The sequence below is a fragment of the Aedes albopictus genome, unplaced genomic scaffold (genome assembly GCF_035046485.1).
Source record: "Aedes albopictus strain Foshan unplaced genomic scaffold, AalbF5 HiC_scaffold_75, whole genome shotgun sequence".
In the NCBI taxonomy this organism is placed as follows: domain Eukaryota; kingdom Metazoa; phylum Arthropoda; class Insecta; order Diptera; family Culicidae; genus Aedes; species Aedes albopictus.
In genome coordinates this window covers 34,206-53,535 of record NW_026917587.1, presented here as the reverse complement: position 1 = coordinate 53,535, position 19,330 = coordinate 34,206, and the positions used below count along the sequence as shown (strand labels likewise).

At 39.6% G+C, this 19,330-nt stretch overlaps 1 protein-coding gene, 1 long non-coding RNA gene and 2 other non-coding genes across 4 annotated transcripts in view; 3 read left to right on the top strand and 1 right to left on the bottom strand.

Annotated features, from left to right (window-relative positions):
• LOC109410132 (transcription factor kayak) overlaps window positions 1-19,330 on the top strand; it is a 66,652-nt gene that overhangs the window by 30,068 nt on the left and 17,254 nt on the right. The gene's annotated exons all lie outside the window — the stretch shown is intronic.
• Window positions 2,867-2,940, top strand: Trnai-aau (transfer RNA isoleucine (anticodon AAU)). Its single transcript has one exon. It is a non-coding gene; the product is annotated as a tRNA-Ile (tRNA).
• On the top strand, window positions 3,284-3,357 carry Trnai-aau (transfer RNA isoleucine (anticodon AAU)). The gene has a single exon. It is a non-coding gene; the product is annotated as a tRNA-Ile (tRNA).
• LOC134284768 (uncharacterized) lies at window positions 9,414-18,953 on the bottom strand. Its single transcript, XR_009995929.1, has 2 exons — window positions 14,814-18,953; window positions 9,414-14,744 (listed from the first exon to the last, which is right to left on the bottom strand). It is a non-coding gene; the product is annotated as an uncharacterized LOC134284768 (long non-coding RNA).

The following is a 19,330-nucleotide window of genomic DNA, read 5'->3' as shown; positions in this document are numbered from 1 at the left end:
GCATTTGAAGGTTAATTTAGATAAATGGTTCATTTTTAATTTTAGGTTGAGCACAATAATCACATATTTCTTGGAAATTTTTCATCAAAAACCTCTAGAAAACTGTTGAAATGTTATGACTCTTAAACCGATAGAGAGGAGACAGCTCACTTTAATTGTGTGCTACTGGTTGTCAAGGCGAACCTGTCACAATCTGTCACTGCAACCCGAGTTGGGAATTATACATTGATGGTGTGAAGTGATCCAATATCCAAAAAATCTTATCAAAACTTCTCACCGTTTGTTGTATTTTGAAAGATGACATAATTATGGTCAGTTTAATAAAATCTATATAAATAAAAATGGAATGGTGTTTGTATGTCACCAGTGTTGGTAAAAACTCAAATCTCATGGCTGAGTTGTTTCACGCGCGATTCTTGATTCGCCAAACTCACCACCGAAAAAATCAAGCATGAGTTGACTCGCGATTTCACTCATTGCTTTATTTCTTGGTGTTCTTATTATTTAGATCAAAGTTTTTAGGATTATATGATAGAACAAAAGCAAATCTAGCGTACAATAACATTGAATGCCGTTCAAATTGATTTGGGTTCGTTTTACAAGCGAACGAGATTTCGGCGCTTGACTCGTGAGAGCGAGATTTTGCATGAAAATCTCGTGCGTGAGAAAATGATTCAGAATCGCGCGCGAGTTTGCTCACGCAGGAGCGGTTCATGAGTTTGCTTTGAGCGTGATTTTACCAACACTGATGTCACGAATAGGCTCGGAAACGGGCCAACGAATCTGCACCATTCTTTCAGTGTTTTATTCGTGCAGGGCTCCGACGTGTTCGTGCGAAAAAAGAATTAGAAAAATCGACCGGGAAAGCACCGAAAACGAGAAAGTTTGAAATTTCATTGTGCGGGGCATTTTTCTACGGAGCTGCATGTCAAAAAACGCAGTAGGCAGGCAGTACGACGTTTGCCGGGACAGCTAGTAGTTAATAAATAAAATAGTTATGGTCAGTATTCATGTGCAAAGGTGACAGAAATTATGAAAACTTTTCATTTTGCTTTACGAACAGACGCGTTGCACCGCGTTCACTGTGGCTATCAAGCCGCGTTGGAAGCCGCGTCAAAAACGCGCCGCACCGCGTCGCGTCGCGTGACGCGTCCACTCTGGCCGCAGCCTTAAATCAGCTGATTTTTCGGGCCTTTGACAGTTCTCCTATGAAAATGACAGTTTAGCGTTTGCGCCTTTGTTTGGCGGTTGTAAACAGTGGCATACACAAACCTGTCAGCTGAAAAGGCCTATAGGAACATTTTTGCATCCCCAATGCGAAAGATGTCGAGTACCATCACGTCAAAGTCGACCTCAAATGTCAAATTAGAACAAACTGTTCACCATTTTATTTATTTCGAATTTTCTCATTATTCCTTCGTTTTTCGAGTCCAAGTAAAGTACAATAGGCCTAATCAGAAGACGTATAAAATCAGCTGATTTTGGGGGCCTTTAACAGTTCTATGAAAATGACAGTTCAGCGTTTGCGCCTTTGTTCGGCAGTTGTAAACAGTGGCATACACGGACCTGCCAACTAAAAAGGCCTATTTCGATGCTTGATCGTATTATTCAATCTGTCAATGTTGTTTTTGTCATGGTTACGCAAAATTTTCGATATTCTTATCAGATTTTTGATTATTGGTTTGACGATCTTTTTTTAATAAATACATATTATCCATATTGGCAAAATTTTGGTCGCGTTTGCTGCTTCCGATCGCTAAAAAACAGCACAGCAAAACGCACTGCGCAATCAGTCGGCCACCATCGCCAAACCAAACTAGCTTTTCGAGGTTGGCTTATGGGTTTTTACGTGCTTTGCTGCGACCATCACCACCACCGCCATTCACACTAAACTGCGCAGCACCAGCCGCGGCGCGGCCAGGTCATACGTTTTTCTTCGAATCCACCGCCATCAACATAATTGTGTTGTCAACAACCCTAATTGGTGCCAGCTAGCGAGCACCATTGAAAGAAAAACGAAAAAAAAAACAAAATGTAAATATCATGAACAGAAAGCCAACGGAAATAAGCGAAATATTTTGCATGACGTCATCTCAAGCGCACGACTTAAGCGCAAGTAAGTAGGCTATGACGTGCACCGTTTTATCTCTTGTTGCCCTTGCTTGCCTCGCGAAAGCGCTGTTTCTCTTTCTTGTAATCTCGCTCTCTCTCGTTTTTGGTGATTTTTTACGGAGAGAAAAATTATCTTCTCTCACTCTCCCTCTCTCTTTCGCATTGTAGTTTTGGCTCTTATCGCAATGAAATTTTCTAGACGCAAAAAAATATCTCTGCAGTAACGTGCATAGAGCATGTGCTTATTACCGCACCGCCTCAAGATTTTACCATGTTCGTATTCTTCTTCGTTCGTCCGTTCTACTGCCGATATGGCCGCACGCGTTCGATCATGTCATGTTCGAACACGAACAGGTACCTTCCGAACTGGTGCGTGCCGAAAGCGAAAGGAAAATCCCCTTGCTCCGGTTCGCATAGGTAAACATCCGTTTCGGGCATGCGAATTATGCCTTGCGAAAGAACCCCACAAAGCGCAAAAGGTTGTAAAAAGCGCCTCCTAGACTAGACAAAGAGGGATTCACTGCACCCCATGCAGTGTTGATGTTTACGAAACACGAGCCAAAAAGAATGGTCGATAATTAGTTTACGTAGTAGTTGATGTACCTTCTAGGCGGCCGGCACAGACAGCAACTGGACTTGAATGGTAGCTGCTAGTAGGTTTTCCCCGTCGTTAATCGTAAGCTTTCGATTTTGATACACATGTTTCTAGAATCGATTAAGCTTACGGGGGTTTTATTGAAAACAAGATGTCGACGGCTCCATAGTTCAGTTGGTTAGAGCGTCGTGCTAATAACGCGAAGGTCGTGAGTTCGATCCTCTCTGGAGCCAAGCTTTTTTTTCATGGTTGGGTATAGCCTAATACCTTGAATTTTAAGTGGAGTGCTCAAAATGATCATCAGAATGACTGGTCTACGAATACGAAATACCTTTCAATAAAACAGATATAGTTGATAGCGTTGCTTATCACTTTCGCACGCGCGTATAGCGTACGGTATGTCGGTAGCATTTTCGGCTACGTTATTTCTATTGCTGACATGAATGCGAGTTAAAAATTCATCCGCACGCAATCCCATTTTATTTCAATCCAACATAAGCATACGCATCATTAAATCGATGCCCATTCACACTGTCTGATGAACGTTACTCAATTTCCGAGCATTTCGAAATAAGTGGCTCCATAGCTCAGTTGGTTAGAGCGTCGTGCTAATAACGCGAAGGTCGTGAGTTCGATCCTCTCTGGAGCCAATTTTTACCCAATACAGTAGCCGTATGCTCGATGCAGAAGGTTCAACTGCAGTGCTTTTTAACTGCAAATCTGCTAAGGGCCAAATATTTGAAAAGGCAAGAACTCAAGACACGAATAAAAATGAGTATTTACTCAAGGCTGACCTGATTTGAGCAACGTAAACGGATTGAGCATTTACTCAAATCCGTATGAATAAAATTGTACTCTACTCAAAGTAAGTTCGAATCTCGAACATAGCATTTGCTTTGTCAAAACTGGTGTTTACGTTTTGGGTTTCGGGTCGCATGAATGAAAATCAGTAAATTTAGGATGAGTAGAGAATCCGGAACAATCTGGGGCCGTTTTACTATGCTAGTGATTTCTACTGAGATTTATTTCACAATTTCCTATGAATTACTCCTCGAGACCTTCCAGGGAAGCAGTCCAAGAGCTGTACTTGGGATCCCCATAGGATTTGTTCCGAGATTTCCACCAGGAGTTGTTCCATTGATTTCTCCTATAGTTGTTCATGGGATTCCTTCAGATCCATCCACAAGTTGTTCCCGGGATCTCCTCCAGGAGTTGTGTCTATTGGATTCTTCCAGCAGCGGTTCATTCTGGGACTGCTTCAAGAGTGCCTCCTGGGATTCCTCTAGCAGTTACTTCAGGAATTTTTCCAGGAATTCTTCGTGGGATTTCTCCAGATTTTTGTTTCTGGGATTCATCTACGAGTTCATTCTGATATTTCTATAAGAATTCCTTCTGGGATTCCTCCAGGAGTTCCTTCCGGGATTCCTCCAAGAGTTCCTTCTGAGATTCTTCCAGGAGTTCTTTCTGGGATTTCTCCTGAGATTCCTCCAAGAGGCCCTCCTGAGATTCCTCTTGGGATTCCTAAACAATCTTTTCCTGGGCTACCTCCAGGATTTCTTTCTGGTATTCCTCCAAGAGTTCGTCCTGGGATACCTTCAGGAGTTCCTCCTGGAATTCCTCTAGGAGTTGCTCCTGAGATTCCTCCAGGAGTTCCTACAGGGATTCCTCCATAAGTTGCTCCAGGAGTTCCTACTGGGATTCTTGCAGGATTTCCTGCCGAAAGTCCTCGTGGGGTTCCTCCAGGAGGGTAGTTTAAAACCCATATTTTGGGGTGCATATTCGCATTCAATTAGGCACTTTCCATTAGCTTGAATCAAGTCGCTTGCACTATGCAAACCAGGCATAATGCCTGGTTTATACTGTTTATTTGAAACGAGCATTTCACTTGCAAACTTCTCAAAGATGTTCAATCCAATGGAATGACGTGTTTAGACTGAGCAAATTACTTGGATATTCATTTGAAAGCTCTTGAATGCATCTCCATCAGGGTACGAAAAACGGATCACGCCGAAAAACAAACGCTTTGTCCTAAGCGGTGCATGTTGGCAACAAAGGCGCTCCGCAACAAACGCATGTCTGGCGGCGAGAGCAATAAAACAAACATCGCTTGCCGTGCGTGTGCTGATATTCCGGCTTTTCAGCTGAAATTTTCGACCCACATTATCGAATTCATAAGCATTTGGACGAAATAAGACTCTTGCAAACCTCAGAGTTGATTTTCAGTTGTAAAACAATGCGAAAATCACGATGTGAATAGAACGAGACAAATATTCCTACCGTTTTTGTTGTGAACAAACTCGGGAGCGATTTTGTCATTATCTGCTAACGAAAAAACAAAGCGTTGTTGCCGTGCCTTCTTTGTTGCCTATTTTTCGCTTGCGGTGGCATATTCTGCGTACACTGATCTCCATTGAAGCAAGTGTTTACATTGTTCAACTCGTGCGGTACGTAAACAAACCTAATTGAGTTCATCTCACTTGACAGAGGACTTGAATTCAATTCACATGAACCGCGGCTTTAGACGGGACTAGTGAGATGATTTCGTTTGACTTGAAAAATTTCAACATGTTCAACTTTCGTTCAAGTCAAGTGAGTTGCTCAAGTGAGAAGAAGAGTGGTGTTTACACGTTCACTTCGCATTCAATTGGGCATTTTGAACTGACTGGAATCAAGTAACTTGCACCATCTAAACCAGGCATAAGAGAGAACGATTTCTCCATGACGTCACCGTGCGTTGGAGTATTCTGCTTTCCGCCCTTCATTATGCCTTCCAGGATCAACATTGTTAAAGAACTCAAGGAAGAATTCTTGACTTAACTCTTGACATTTGAAGTTTGATAACAGCGGCACCCATGAGTGCCGTAATGAATAAATAGGATTTTTTTGCTGACATTACAGTAAAATTTCGGTTGTTGAAAATTGGCACAAATCAACACCAAAGTGTTTACAGTCAATGTGACGCATCCGCTGCAAAGTCTAATTTCCGATTGTAGGCCTTTTCAGTTGACAGGTTCGTGTATGCCACTGTTTACAACTGCCGTACAAGGGCGCAAACGCGGAACTATCATTTTCATACGAGAACTGTCAAAGGCCCCCGAAATCAGCTGATTTTAAACGTCTTCTGATTTGGCCTATTGCATATACAGTGGACGTTCGATAAGTGCAACATGTTTACGTTTCACTTAGCGAATGAAATTCGATAAGTGCAACTGACAGACGTCAAAGAACTGTCAGTTGTTGCAGAATGCAGCCAATGTGCATACAAAAACATCGCACTGCAACAAAAGTGCTTGCGAAAAACATCGCATCGCTGTTGACAGCTCGTTTTGACGGATAGCGGTGCGATAACTGCAAAACTGTTGCACTAGACGGACTTGCAGTTAAAGCGTTTGCACCGAGCGAACGTCTACTGTACCAGGCTTTAATATGTTTTATTCATTATTTTTCTTCATGTAATTCTCAGGAACAGATAAACTTCGTTACACCCTTCATTATTATCACTTCAGCCGTCAGTTATTTTTTGCAATCTTACGTTTCCGGCCAAACCGCGTGATAAGATATCGCCATCACAGGGTGTACGCTTCACTTTCAACGTTTACCTTGTGCCAATAGCACACACCACAACGCCTAGGTATAATGCAGTGGAGGTTCATCATGATTTTTCCTCCCGTTCGTTGTTGGTGGATCAAATTGTTTACGTTGCGCTGACGATGATAACCAACCGCGCAGTGATGTCAGTAGTGGCGGTGGCAGGCAGCTGCAACGGTTCGATTTTCCAAGAATATGCGAACTAATCCCGAATCGTGTTCATTGGCAGAGTAGTGATGGCAACATACTCGCTGCTCGTCCGAATGAATTGTTTGTATTGATAAGGGGGTAATGTCGCTGTTTACGTGATGGGCGTCGTTTTAGCTTGCCCGACCGCGACTTCTGGGAATATTTTTATCAACAAAATTCAAGAGTTATGGAATGATATGACCAAATGACGCAAATGTTGATAGGTCAACAAAATTCCAGTGTGATCAATCAAACTATCTTGCTTTAGTTTACTTCTTGCTGTAAAATGTTGCTTAACTTTAATCAATAGGGTCTTGTGCCATTTGACGTCACAGCTTTCACAATTCTCAAGATTTTGATACATACTTGAAAAGCATCGAATGGAACAATTCATGATGTCATTCATATCGAAAGCGAGGTTCATGGAACGATTACTATTCCGTTTATAATAATGTTATGGTTAGATAATTACGGTAGAAACATTTGTTTGAAGTTCGAGCAAAAACTATATTATAAAATATACCTAAGCAAGCATGTTTCGTTCTCGTCCTGAATGAGGAAAAACCCAGGTCAGGCGCCTGCTGAACATGGTCAGGACATTAGAATAACCAGCCACAGAAATCCAATGTCGCGACTGTTCGTGTGACCAACATCTAGTTTGCCTCGCCCTTACAGCGTCAGTAGCGGTACTATAAGTGTCAAATAAATTTTGTTTACCAAAACAAAAGGTCCTCTACAAGATGGGCTCTTAAAAATAATCAATTATTGCAACTAAAGTTAATAAAATAAATAAATAGGAAAACTGAGAACAGCGCCATTGGCGTTCTAGTGTATTTCTATTGTCAGGACCGACTGCCACGTGCAGCCCAAAGCTGTTACAATAAAACTCAAAGCCTGCTGGGGGCGTAAGCTCGAGACAATGCAAAGGGATAACGACTTTGGTGCAGGTGGTGGCTAGAGTCTAGGGGCTAGTGGCTGATGGCGGTGAACGACGATTCCGATAGCCATCATCATCACCACCCAGGCTCAGGCAGTGTATAGTGGCGACAGTCAAATGAGGTTAATTCGGTCAGCGCTAGATTTTTGACCTTTGTTGTGCTGTGCGGGTTTCTTTCTCCGTTCCGATTTGTGTCAGATGGGAAACAACACGGAAAGAGACTTTTATGCCGGCTTGTTTGTGCTGTGGGCGTATCGATCTCCTTCCCATTTTCTGATATCGCAGCAAGTTGTTCGGAACTATCGGAGGAGGTTCGAATTGCAAGCAACAAATTATGAACTCTTTGGGAATTTTGATTAACCAGTTTTTTGTGGTGTTCTACAGCACTTAATACAAAAGTTGACCAAAGCTAAATGACAAATATTTGTATTGTAAGAACGAATCCTATGGCGAGAGTTCTACTTGAAAAAATGAAGGACATCGGATAACAGCCGGTGTATGTCGTGGTCAGACTCCTGGCACCAGTTGACGCCTGGCTGCAGAGAAAATCGATAAAAGTTCTACCTCTAGGGTTATTGGTTTACATTTCATTCAAATCAAGCATTTTCTTCATTTTTAGAAGATGAACTCATTCACAATGCAAAATTACTTTGATGCATGTATTCTAAAAATCAAAGTAAATCATACCTTATAAAATAGCGCAATATTAATACAATGCATTATGTTGTAACATCACAATACAGTTTATTGTGACTACCATACAAAATACAATAAAATGTCAATCTAACTTATTGTGATGCACCATGCCGTGTATCGTAAATTAACATTTTACAATAAAACGTATAGGTTGTTACGTAATGTGACAATATTTAAAACAAAACAATTTATTATAACAATTAGGTTTTTAAATTTTAAAAAAATATATTGATTTTTCGATTTTATACGAAAGAGCACCTTTTCTCAAGGGGAATGACATATCCTTTTCTAACCGGAATATCTGCATTTATCCGTTTCTAACCGTCGCTAACCGTTGCTAAGCGAGCTGCTAAGTGAGCAGTAGTTAGACGCGGTTAACGTCGGTTAGAAACGGATAAATGCGGATATTCCGGTTAGAAAAGGATATGTCATTCCCCTTGCCTTTTCTGAGCCACTATGATTTTTTTCAGATTTTTAGAACCTTATTTTGATACCTAAAATCATTTCCAAAGCCATTTTTTGAAATCAACTTTTGACAGCTGGGCAACTGTTTGACAGCTCCGCCCAGTACAAAATCCGACGAGGGGTGATTCGACAAAACGCTCCCATACACACTTCAAATTGATTTTTAAATAGGTTCCCGGGCTCCAAAATTCATGAAAATTTGGATTTCGGCTCAGTTTGACATGCAGATTCAGAATATCGAACAATTTCAACACCATTAAAGAAGCCAATTCACTATCATTATCAAGCAAATTTGGAACACAACCCACAATTTTATCGTTTTTAAAATGTATTACGTATTGCGCAGGGCCCATATAGCCGAGGCTGTAAACGCACGGGTATTCTGCATGACCATGCTGAGGGTGACGGGTTCGATTCCCGGTCGGTCCAGGATCTTTTCGTAAAGGAAATTTCCTTGACTTCTTTGGGCATGGAGTATCTTCGTGCCTGCCACACGATATACACATGCAAAATGGTCATTGGCAGAGGAAGCTCTCAGTTAATAACTGTGGAAGTGCTCATAGAACACTAAGCTGAGAAGCAGGCTTTGTCCCAGTGAGGACGTTACGCCAAGAAGAGGAGAGGAGGACGTATTGCGCAGTTAAAGTGCGACGAGGAAGTGCAGAATCTCAAATAAAGGTGCGATTTTGTGTCAGATGGTTCTGGTGTCTTCACCGCACTTATTCATTGCCTCATGATGAACGTATGGTTCTGTATATAAGCAGAATGTTTTGTAGTATTATTATGTATTATAGAATAGAATAGAACAGCTCCATAATTTTCCCTGCCAAATGAGAAACTGTAAAACAATGACGAAACAGCTCAATACCTTACTTGATATGCATCTACGCTGTGATGTCAAAAAACAATGATCTTGATTGCACTGCCAGTATGATGAATGATATCAATGAGTGGACATTTTCTTTCGCTGGTAAAGAAAATGGTATGCATGAGTATACAATGGTAGCCGAGTTATTTTTTAGTGATTTGGGCTTTGTTTTTTAGTTAGATCCTTGAAAGGTCACTATTTTTTGTAAATCAGACAACATTAAGAAGATCTTTAAAAAATTTTGGTAAAAACGATTGACAAAATGAATGCAATCGGAAACTCACTAAACGCACTTGTATTAAAACAAATGCGGCTGTGCCCTCCTAGGATGTTAGGATTTTAGCACCACGATGACGTAGTGCACGTCCAGCGTGCCTGTCTAGACCATATTGACCCCAACATCCTTCTAGGGTTAATTAGGCTGAACATTACAATATTCCTTCAGCACTTGAAACACTAGTTAAAAAACACTTCACTATTACTTCACTTTTGCAAAAGAAAGCTAGAAAAATAAACTTAAAAAAAAAAGAAACAAAAAAGAACGAGCAAATTCCTTCTAATTCCACTTCTTCGCTTATCTAAGGACTTCTCCGGAACGGAAATATGACTATCTGTCCGAAGAAAAGCAAAGCAGCGGAATTGGCTCGTCCTTTCTAGTTTTTCTTCAAAAGTTTCACTATCTGCCTTTCTCGTACACCAAAGTGTAGTGAAAAGCTATTTGTTCACTCAAAAAACGAAATTTCGACAGAAGGTTCGGAGGGTCAAGTCATACATATATACCACCAATCAACTAAGTTCAACGAATTGAGATGATGTCTGTTTGTGTGTATGTATGTATGTACAGAAAAGGAGTTATGGCTGTTTTAGTGATCCGAACCAGCTTCGGTGAACTGGTGATGTATAAAACTAACCCTTTCATGCGCGGCACATCAAATTGCGCCGAATTGTGTAAACTTTAGCAAGGCGACTGTTTTAAGGAGTGTAAGGCTTTAAAACCATGCAATGTGGGTATATTTGGTATGGAGAAGGCCGGAATCTAAAAATGGTGACAAGACAAGAATATCCAAGAGGGTGGCCCAAAAGCCGAGATGGCGGACCAAAATTCAATATGGCAGCTGTTTCAAGGTGCTTTAGGCTCTGAAACCATGCAGTATGGGTATATTTGGTGTAGAGAAGATGGCCGGATTCCAAATATGGTGACCATAATGTCCATAAGACAACGACTCAAAAATCATGATGACGAATGTTTTGAAGAGTTTTGAGCTCTGAAACCATGCTGCCCAGAGTTTCAGATGGCAGCTGTAAGGTGTTTTAGGCTCTGACCCCATGTAGTATGGGTATACTTTGTATGGAGCGGACATCTTCCGAAAATGGGGACCAAAATATTCAAGATAGTGGTCTAAAATCAAATATGGCGGCTTAAAATTCAAAATGGTGGTTGTTTAAAGAAGTCCAAATATGGCGACCAAAATATCTAAGACGGCGACTCAACACACATGATTGTGGCTGTTTAACAAGTTTTAAGCTCTGAAACTACTGAAACCATGGAATATGGTTACATTTAGTATAAAGAAGATGTCTGGAGCCTAAATTTGGCGGCCAAATTTTCCAGGATGGCGACATGAATCCAATATGGTAGCTCAAAATTCATGATAGCTGCTGCTATAAGAAGTTTTAGGCTCTAACCCTAACAATATGAATATATTTTTTATAGAGATGATGTCCGGTATCCTAAAATAGCGACCAAAACATCCAAGGAAGCGGCCCAAAATTCAATATTTATGTTTATTTTACTGTTTTTTGAAGTTTTAGACTCTAATTTTATGCAATAAATATGGGTATATTTAGTATGGGGAGTCTGTCCGGAGTCCAAGAATGGTGATCAGTAACTCCAAAATGATGTCTCAAATCAGTATAGTGGTGCACAGTTCAATATTACGATTTTTAATGGAGTTTTTTATCCGACACCATGCAATATGGTTGTCCGGAGTTCAAAAAATGGTGTAAAAAATACAAGTTATAAATGGCAACCTTTTTATAGAGAATTAGGATAATAACCACAAATCCCAAAATGACATTACAAAATTCTTCAGCTTACTGCAATGTTAGGCTGCAAAGCACGCAATTTTGGTATATTGTCTAGGGCGGCCGATAACCTAATATTGAACATTACGTTCTGAATATCCTAAATGGGGAACTGCAAATACATTTAGGATCGTAGTCTTGCATTTAATTAATACCGATCATCATCCTTATATCAATAAGTTGCACGAAACAGCAGATTGAGAAGTCGGAGGTCCCACTTTTCATCAAGAATCAATCAAATTCTATACAGATGGCTCAAAAGTTGGAATAAAAAACGGGAGCAGAAATCTACGGCCCTGGAATACACATTTCAGTGGCGATGCGATACTATCCTACGGTGTTTCAAGCAGAGATTCTTGCTATTTTGAAATGCGCAAATATCTGCCTTGAGAGAAATCTTTCACTGCGCAGGTTGTGCCAACTCAGTAAACATATACTGGGGAATATATTTACAAAAATGTGCAGATGAGGATGATGATGATGATGATGACGATGATGATGATGGTCCCGCCACATACCCCTACAAAGGTTTGAGCTTGACGATATATCTTTAAGATAATTATTAATTATGATCAATGAAATCAGATTTGCAAACTAAATACAGTCTGATTCTTTTCAGAGACATAAACAACATAATAATTTGTCATACTGTACAGCAAAAACATAAATTTCGAAATACTGCTGCTCTCATCTACAGATGTTTGCAAGCGTTACTAGTGATCATGAAAGATCAGAAAATCAAAAATATTGCGAGGATTGATAACGTTCGCGCGATGTCAAAACAGTCGGCAATATTCTCATTCTCAAGAAATTCCCGACATTCAACTAGACAACTCACTACTGATCTACAGAATCCATCAACAGTAGAAATATTCCATATGATAAATAAATACAAAAATGTCAATTATACTTATTAGAAAGTAATCTAAAAAGCTTTCAAATAATGGTTAGATTGTCTGCTGAGAAAATATTACCTTTGTGAAAATTGTCCATACTACGATTTTACTGCATTTGAATCTAATACTTATGACACACCTGTGATACAGGAATCACTGTACAATTGCGCTCTAAATGAGTGCCATACTGACAATTCTCTCCGTTCAAGTCAGTATTGTTAGAATTTTCTTGACACTGCGTATTTACCGTTGCAAGTGTATCACACTCGTATCACATGTCTGTCTAGGGTATAACTTACTTGTCACTAAAAGTCATGGCCATTTTGATAAAAATTAACCCCACTTTCATTTTATCCTAATCAAAGCTAACTGCGTCTGCTTTAATATAAATTTTCAATTTGCTTTCCAGAAGTACTCGTAACAGGTGATACGCGACACCGTGTTAATTTTGTTATCTTCCGTCTCTTGCATCATCATTAGGGACAATGGAAATTCGCGGCAAAATTTCTCAAATTTCGCGGGCTACCATTGTGAATTTCGCGGACTCATATTTTTGACCGTTTTGTTGAGAAAAACTTGAATTTTGAAGGCCAAATGAAGAATTTATTTGAATTTTGTGAAGTGTAATCAAAAATTCATCAAAAAGTAACGAATCTGATGAAAATCAGATGAGAGCATAAATATAAAATGCATTAAATTTTTATCATGCAGATAAGCTTAGATAATTATAGCGCATTTAGTTCACCACTGGACTATCGCACTAGTTTTTACGAGTGCGAAAACGCTAATAAAAGTGCACGATAGCATCAAATCAACTCGGTGTCTTCAGAGCACTTGTTCACCATAGATTGAAGAAATAGTGCGCCGAAGATATCAATCTGATTTGATGCAATCGCGCACTTTTATTTACGTTTTCGCACTTATGAAGTCGCAGTTCGCAGTCCAGTGGTGAACTAAATGCGGTATAATACATAGATTTCCAACTTAACCATCGCAGTATGCATGCGGTTGGCTTCGCTAACCTAACGCCATCTGTTGGTCGACGGGTGAAGTAAATCACCGAAACAGGTGCGCTTTTCAGTTGAACTACCCTGCGCACTGAATGGTTTTGCTGAAACCTTGGCAACTAAAGTGTTGTTATTGAGTGAAAACAAATGACAACAAAATGAGACGAACTCAACACGAACCTGCAGTACGCGCTTCATAACTAGGATTTTCAGAAGCTAGGACTTCAGAAGGATCATCAGAACAGTCAACTCCTGGGAACTTGTGCTGTTAATTAATGATCGATACCTCGTCTACTCAATCGGATTTAAAACGCCTCGTAATTTATGCAGACTCTATTGGTCAGTACAGAAAAAAGCTTCTCGCTCTACTAATTTTCTATATCGTGCATTCGCGATTTTTTGGATTGGGTTGTACCTCGAAGCTTACAGCAACATTACGCGTTCCCTTTGACTATATCTGGGTGGCGCTACATATTCTGGTACACCTTTATTATTTAGTTTTTTATAATCAAGTCCGATGGATATTTTTTAGTCATATCGATTTGTCTTAACTTGGTAGGGTTGCATTGAAAAGTGTGTATGATCAACCAAATACTTTCGAGAAATCTATTCCGGCGCACCCACACATTTTATGGAGTCATAATTAATCATTAATCGGTAAAGCATAAGTTGTTGTACTAGAATAAGCCAAAGATTGTTGGAATCAGATTAAAAATAACCCCGATAAACCTGCTTCGCTTAAAATTCTGATTTTTGTTTTGCTGGGCCACGTTTCTGTCCATCAGTAGGTACAAACCCCCGTCATTAATTCAGGTCATCTTTTTACAAACTGTTAGTCAATACCCCTAGGGCTAGTTCTAATAGAGATGGTAGACACAGGGACACCGTTGATGTAGAGCAAGTGTACTCAAATTTAATAAACGATTTTTATCGGAAAAAGAAGTTTAGATGGTAAAAAGAATTGCTGGGGTCGTCGTATAGTCTTCTTGTCACCAAAGGTATATTTGAAGTAGAATCTCGCGTACCATAGATTTCAAATTCTCCCGTCACATCTATTGAGAAATTTCTTGAAATGAGTTTCACTCCACGGTATTGCAGTTCAGAAAAGGTTCAATTGATCTCAGCCTACAAAGAAATTGTGCCAAAGATTTTTTGTCGTTATAATACAACATAATCAATCTTCACCCATGATATTTGTAACGCGGGTTTTCTGAATCTTCGTCTCGAAATGCTTGCGGAAAGCTTTGGTATCCTTTGAGCAGCGGACGACGTCAAATGTCTTCTTCCATTTCTCACATCGTTCGAGCTGATCCAAAAAAATAATGTTAGTTTGTGCTAAAAATTACGTTAGGCCAGCACAGATTCTGTGACATACCTGCTTATCACCAGAACAGTATGAAATGTTTGGTCCGGAAGCCGTACTGCGAAATATTTGTTGCGGTTCCAACTTGAACGAACGCGAACTGACAGCTTGTTTGAGTGAATTGATAACACATTTCAAACCTTCTTTAGAAGGTTGCTTGGATACCTTAAATTACAGGCTACAAATGCGCAGGGAGGAGTAAATGAGTAGTTCACCCGTCGACCACCATTCTCTGATAGGCGCTACTGATTTGTTGCCAGCTATATTCTTAACCCGTTAACGCCCAAGGTGTCTCACAATTCAAATCTTTGAATAAATTTGTTATCAAAGGTCAAGTTCCAATTAAATAAGCATGATTCGACGAAAAAAATGGAAGTCTATGGTGTAGTTCCAAAAAAATTCTTCATTGTAGGTCCTCAATATCTGATAATTTTTTCGAGTTCTATTTTAGCACAACTTCTACGCTATCGTTATATTCTGATCCGTATAGATACGATACAGCTCTAAACAAATGAAAAAATGATAACCACTCAAAAAGAATAGAAAAAGGACTTTTAAATTGGGGCAGAAATATAACCCGATAAACGCCTAAAAGTATGCAATGCATGGTCCTTGTATTTTCATGTAGTTTCGACTGCAGTGTTCTACCACAGACAAACAGACGTAACACTCTGATATTTTGCATCGTACACCGATTTAACGGTCTATTTGAAAATTCGATAGTTGGCCAACTGACCACCCGTGGCGCTCGCATCGTTTTTGCTCGAGTTTGACGTTTGCCCACTACCGCCATCTAGCCAAACTCAGTCCTTTTAGCATTGGGCGAACATGTTTCCGTGACTATGATTTGATTCGAAAAATGTTCGAAGTGTTACGTCTGTTTGTCTGTGGTTCTACATTTTTCAAATTTATTTTTTTGTAACAAATCAAATAAAGAGTGCTCACTATGTGTAGCATAACCAAACGTTAAAATACTGTAGAAGTCAGATTTTACACAGATAATGATTTCTAATAAAGTAATTGAGTTTTTCCTTTAGTACCCCACAAACCCTCTTTACGTACTCACCATACATAAACTTTTCGGAAATGTAGCATGTTTAAAAAGAAAATGGTGTTGTATACTGTTCCTTTTAATTTGTATCTTTTGACAGATATTTATTTCGACCTCAAATAAAAGGTCGTCTTCAGTGTCTCGTACTTACATGTATTTCACTAACACGCCCAGGTTCATCATCATTCCATGTTATGATATAAAATTTCAACCAGATATACTCTAGACTGCCTCTCCACTTATGTTTGTACTACTCCATGATTTTTTATTCGTGAACAATATGTAGGTTTTATGGTGCTAGTCTGGGCACTATCAATGTTACATCGAAAAGATGTCTTTCGGCTACATGAAAAATGATAAACCACCCAAAAATTCAGTTTTATTCGGTCTACCAACTGCAATTTAGAATTACGTACAAAAGTCTGAAAAACATAACGCTGGGGGAAGAACATTCCCGGTAGAAATCCCTGAAGGAATCTCGAGAGGATTTACTGAAGGAATTCTGAGAGGCTCCTCCTCCTCTTCTTGGCGTAATGTCTTCATTGGGACAAAGCCTGCTTCTCAGCTCAGTGTTCTATGAGCACTTCCACAGTTATTAACTGAGAGCTTTCTCTGCCAATAACCATTTTGCATGCGTATATCGTGTGGCAGGCACGTAGATACTCTATGCTCAAGGAAGTCAAGGAAATTTTCTTTACGAAAAGATCCTGGACCGACTGGGAATCGAACCCGTCACCCTCAGCATGGTTATGCTGAATACCCGTGCGTTTACCGCCTCGGCTATATGGGCCCCCATATTGCATGGTATCATTGCTCAAACTCTCATTTCGTGGTCGCCATCTTGGATATTGTCCGCCATCTTGGATTTAAAATGATGTTAAATACCGATTTTTGAGTTCTACTAATGAAGCCCGATCGATAGATAATCATATTGCATGGTATCATAGCTCAAACTACCATTCCATGGCCGCCATCTTGGATTTAAAAATAGGGTCAAATAACGATTTTTGACTTCTACCCATGAAGCCCGACCGATAGATACCCATATTGCATGGTATCATAACTCAATCTACTCTTCCGTGGCCAACATCTTGGATATGGTCCACCATCTTGTGTTTCAAAATGGCGTCGGATATTCATTTTTGAGTTCTACTAATGAAGCCCGATCGATAGATACCCATATTGCATGGTATCATAGCTCAAACTCTCATTCCGTGGCCGCCATCTTGGGCATGGTCCGCCATCTTTGATTGAAAAAATGGCGTAAAATATCGATTGTTGACTTCTACTCATCAAGCCCGATCGATAGATACCCATATTGCATGGTATTATAGATCAAACTACCATTCCATGGTCGCCATCTTGGATATGGTCCGCCATATTGGATTTCAAAATGGCGTCGGATATTCATTTTTAAGTTCTACTTATGAAGCCCGATCGATAGATACCCATATTGCATAGTATCCGAAGCAGCATTGCCGTTAAAAAGCATATATTCTGGAGTTTTGACCGCCATATTGGAACCTAAGCCGCCATCTTGAATTCCAATTACTCTACTACCACATTCACATCCTAAGGAATGTGTATGCAAAATTTGATTGAAATTTCTTGACGCATTCCAGAGTTATGCCGGTACATTGATACATAATATACATACGTACATACATATCAACATACAAATAGACAAACATATAAACATACAAGCATATAAACATACAATCATACATACATTAACTTTTGTATGTATTGATAAACAACTCTGCCGAAGAAATGAACTATAAATCATTAATTATTGTCAAGATTCCAGGGAAATAAATTATTTTCGCATTGGAAATGAAGCTCATAGATCGTGACAATATGTAATCTTTGCAGCATCGTTTACGCCACCTAGTGAACCAGTCACATATTATATTGTCCACTATGAGCAAGGTATGGGTGTGGAGACCATCTTCTCCGAAGAAAGTATTCTAAAATTTTGCATAATTCTGGAGATATTCACATCAAAAGGACTGTCCTATTTATAGGACGCTGGGCGTTCGGGCCATCTGTCCTATAAATAGGACGCTGGGCGGATATGGGTTAAGTTGCATATCTATGTATTAATTATCTAAGAGATAAGGAATCGTAAATGACTCTACACTGTCGAAAGCTAACAGCCAATTTCTACCAAAAAGTTTGAAAATAGGTAATTAAAATTTGTGGGGTGTTTTCTCAAATTTGCCAGATTTCGCGGCGTTTCGCGGGATATTTCAAATTTCGCGGTCAAGATCCAATTTCGCGGATTTCGCGGCTTCCGCGAAATCGCGAATTTCCATCGTCCCTAATCATCATCATCATTATCTTCGAAACTTTGACGATGCAAACCTCCAGTTCCAGTGGACTGATCTAACTGAAAACTTAGTCGATTGTTCATCACATGTAAGCATAAAAAATATCAGCCCAATTGATACAGTAGAACTAGAGATTTGCATCTTCAAAGTTTCAGAGAAATGCCGAAAGCATCATTCCTCTATCTCCTCAATCATACGAGCATTCAATTATGAAGAGCGTGAAAATGGGAAAATAAAGCATTGTGCAGGCGGTGATAAATGTGAAAATATCAATGAAATAGGGGATATCCAGGTTATTTGGAAATACATACAGTGGCGACCCGATTTTGTCGTCCTTTTTTGAACTATAGAAACAAAGGTGTTTTTCACTCAGCATTGTCATTTTTGTAATCAATATAAATTTAGACGATGCCATTTGGCATCATATGAAAACTATGCAGCGAATGAATCTCGTGTATCTTTTAAAAACTACCAAACTTTTTTTTTTGCAATCAAACACATTTATGCTGTTTTAGAGCCCAACCCTACCCAATATTTTAAACGCAAATCGTATTAAATTGCTGAAAGGTTCTACCTCCATAACTTAGTGTTTTATGAGCTCTTTCGCAATTATTAACTGAGATCCCCCTCTGAAAAAAAAAGTTTATTTTGCATATGTAGGGAATCGCGCCACTTGGGCGGTGGCTTCTATTTTCGTCTGTTTTCCGCTATAACTCAGTCAAATTTGAACAAATGTACACAATTTTTGGAATGCGGTGAGATAGGTATAGTATCAACCCGTGTACAACATTTCAAGTCAACTGGTTCAAAATTGACTAAGTTATAGTGGAAAACAGACGAATATAGAAGCCACCGCCCAAGTGGCGCGCTACCCTATATCGTGTGGCAGGCCATTTCCATTTTAAAACGTTTCTAGACAAACCGGGAATCGAACCCACCACTCTCAGCATGGTCTTGATGATCGCCCGTGCGCTTACCACATCGACTATATGGACTGAAAGACTATTCTTCTTTATTTTCCTTGGATTTTTTCAGGGATCCTTCTAGGAATTACTTAAAATGTTCCTCTAAAAATATTTTCAGTTATTTCTCCAGGAATTACTCATATAGGAATTCCTCTAAAGATTTCATTAGGATTCTACTAGATT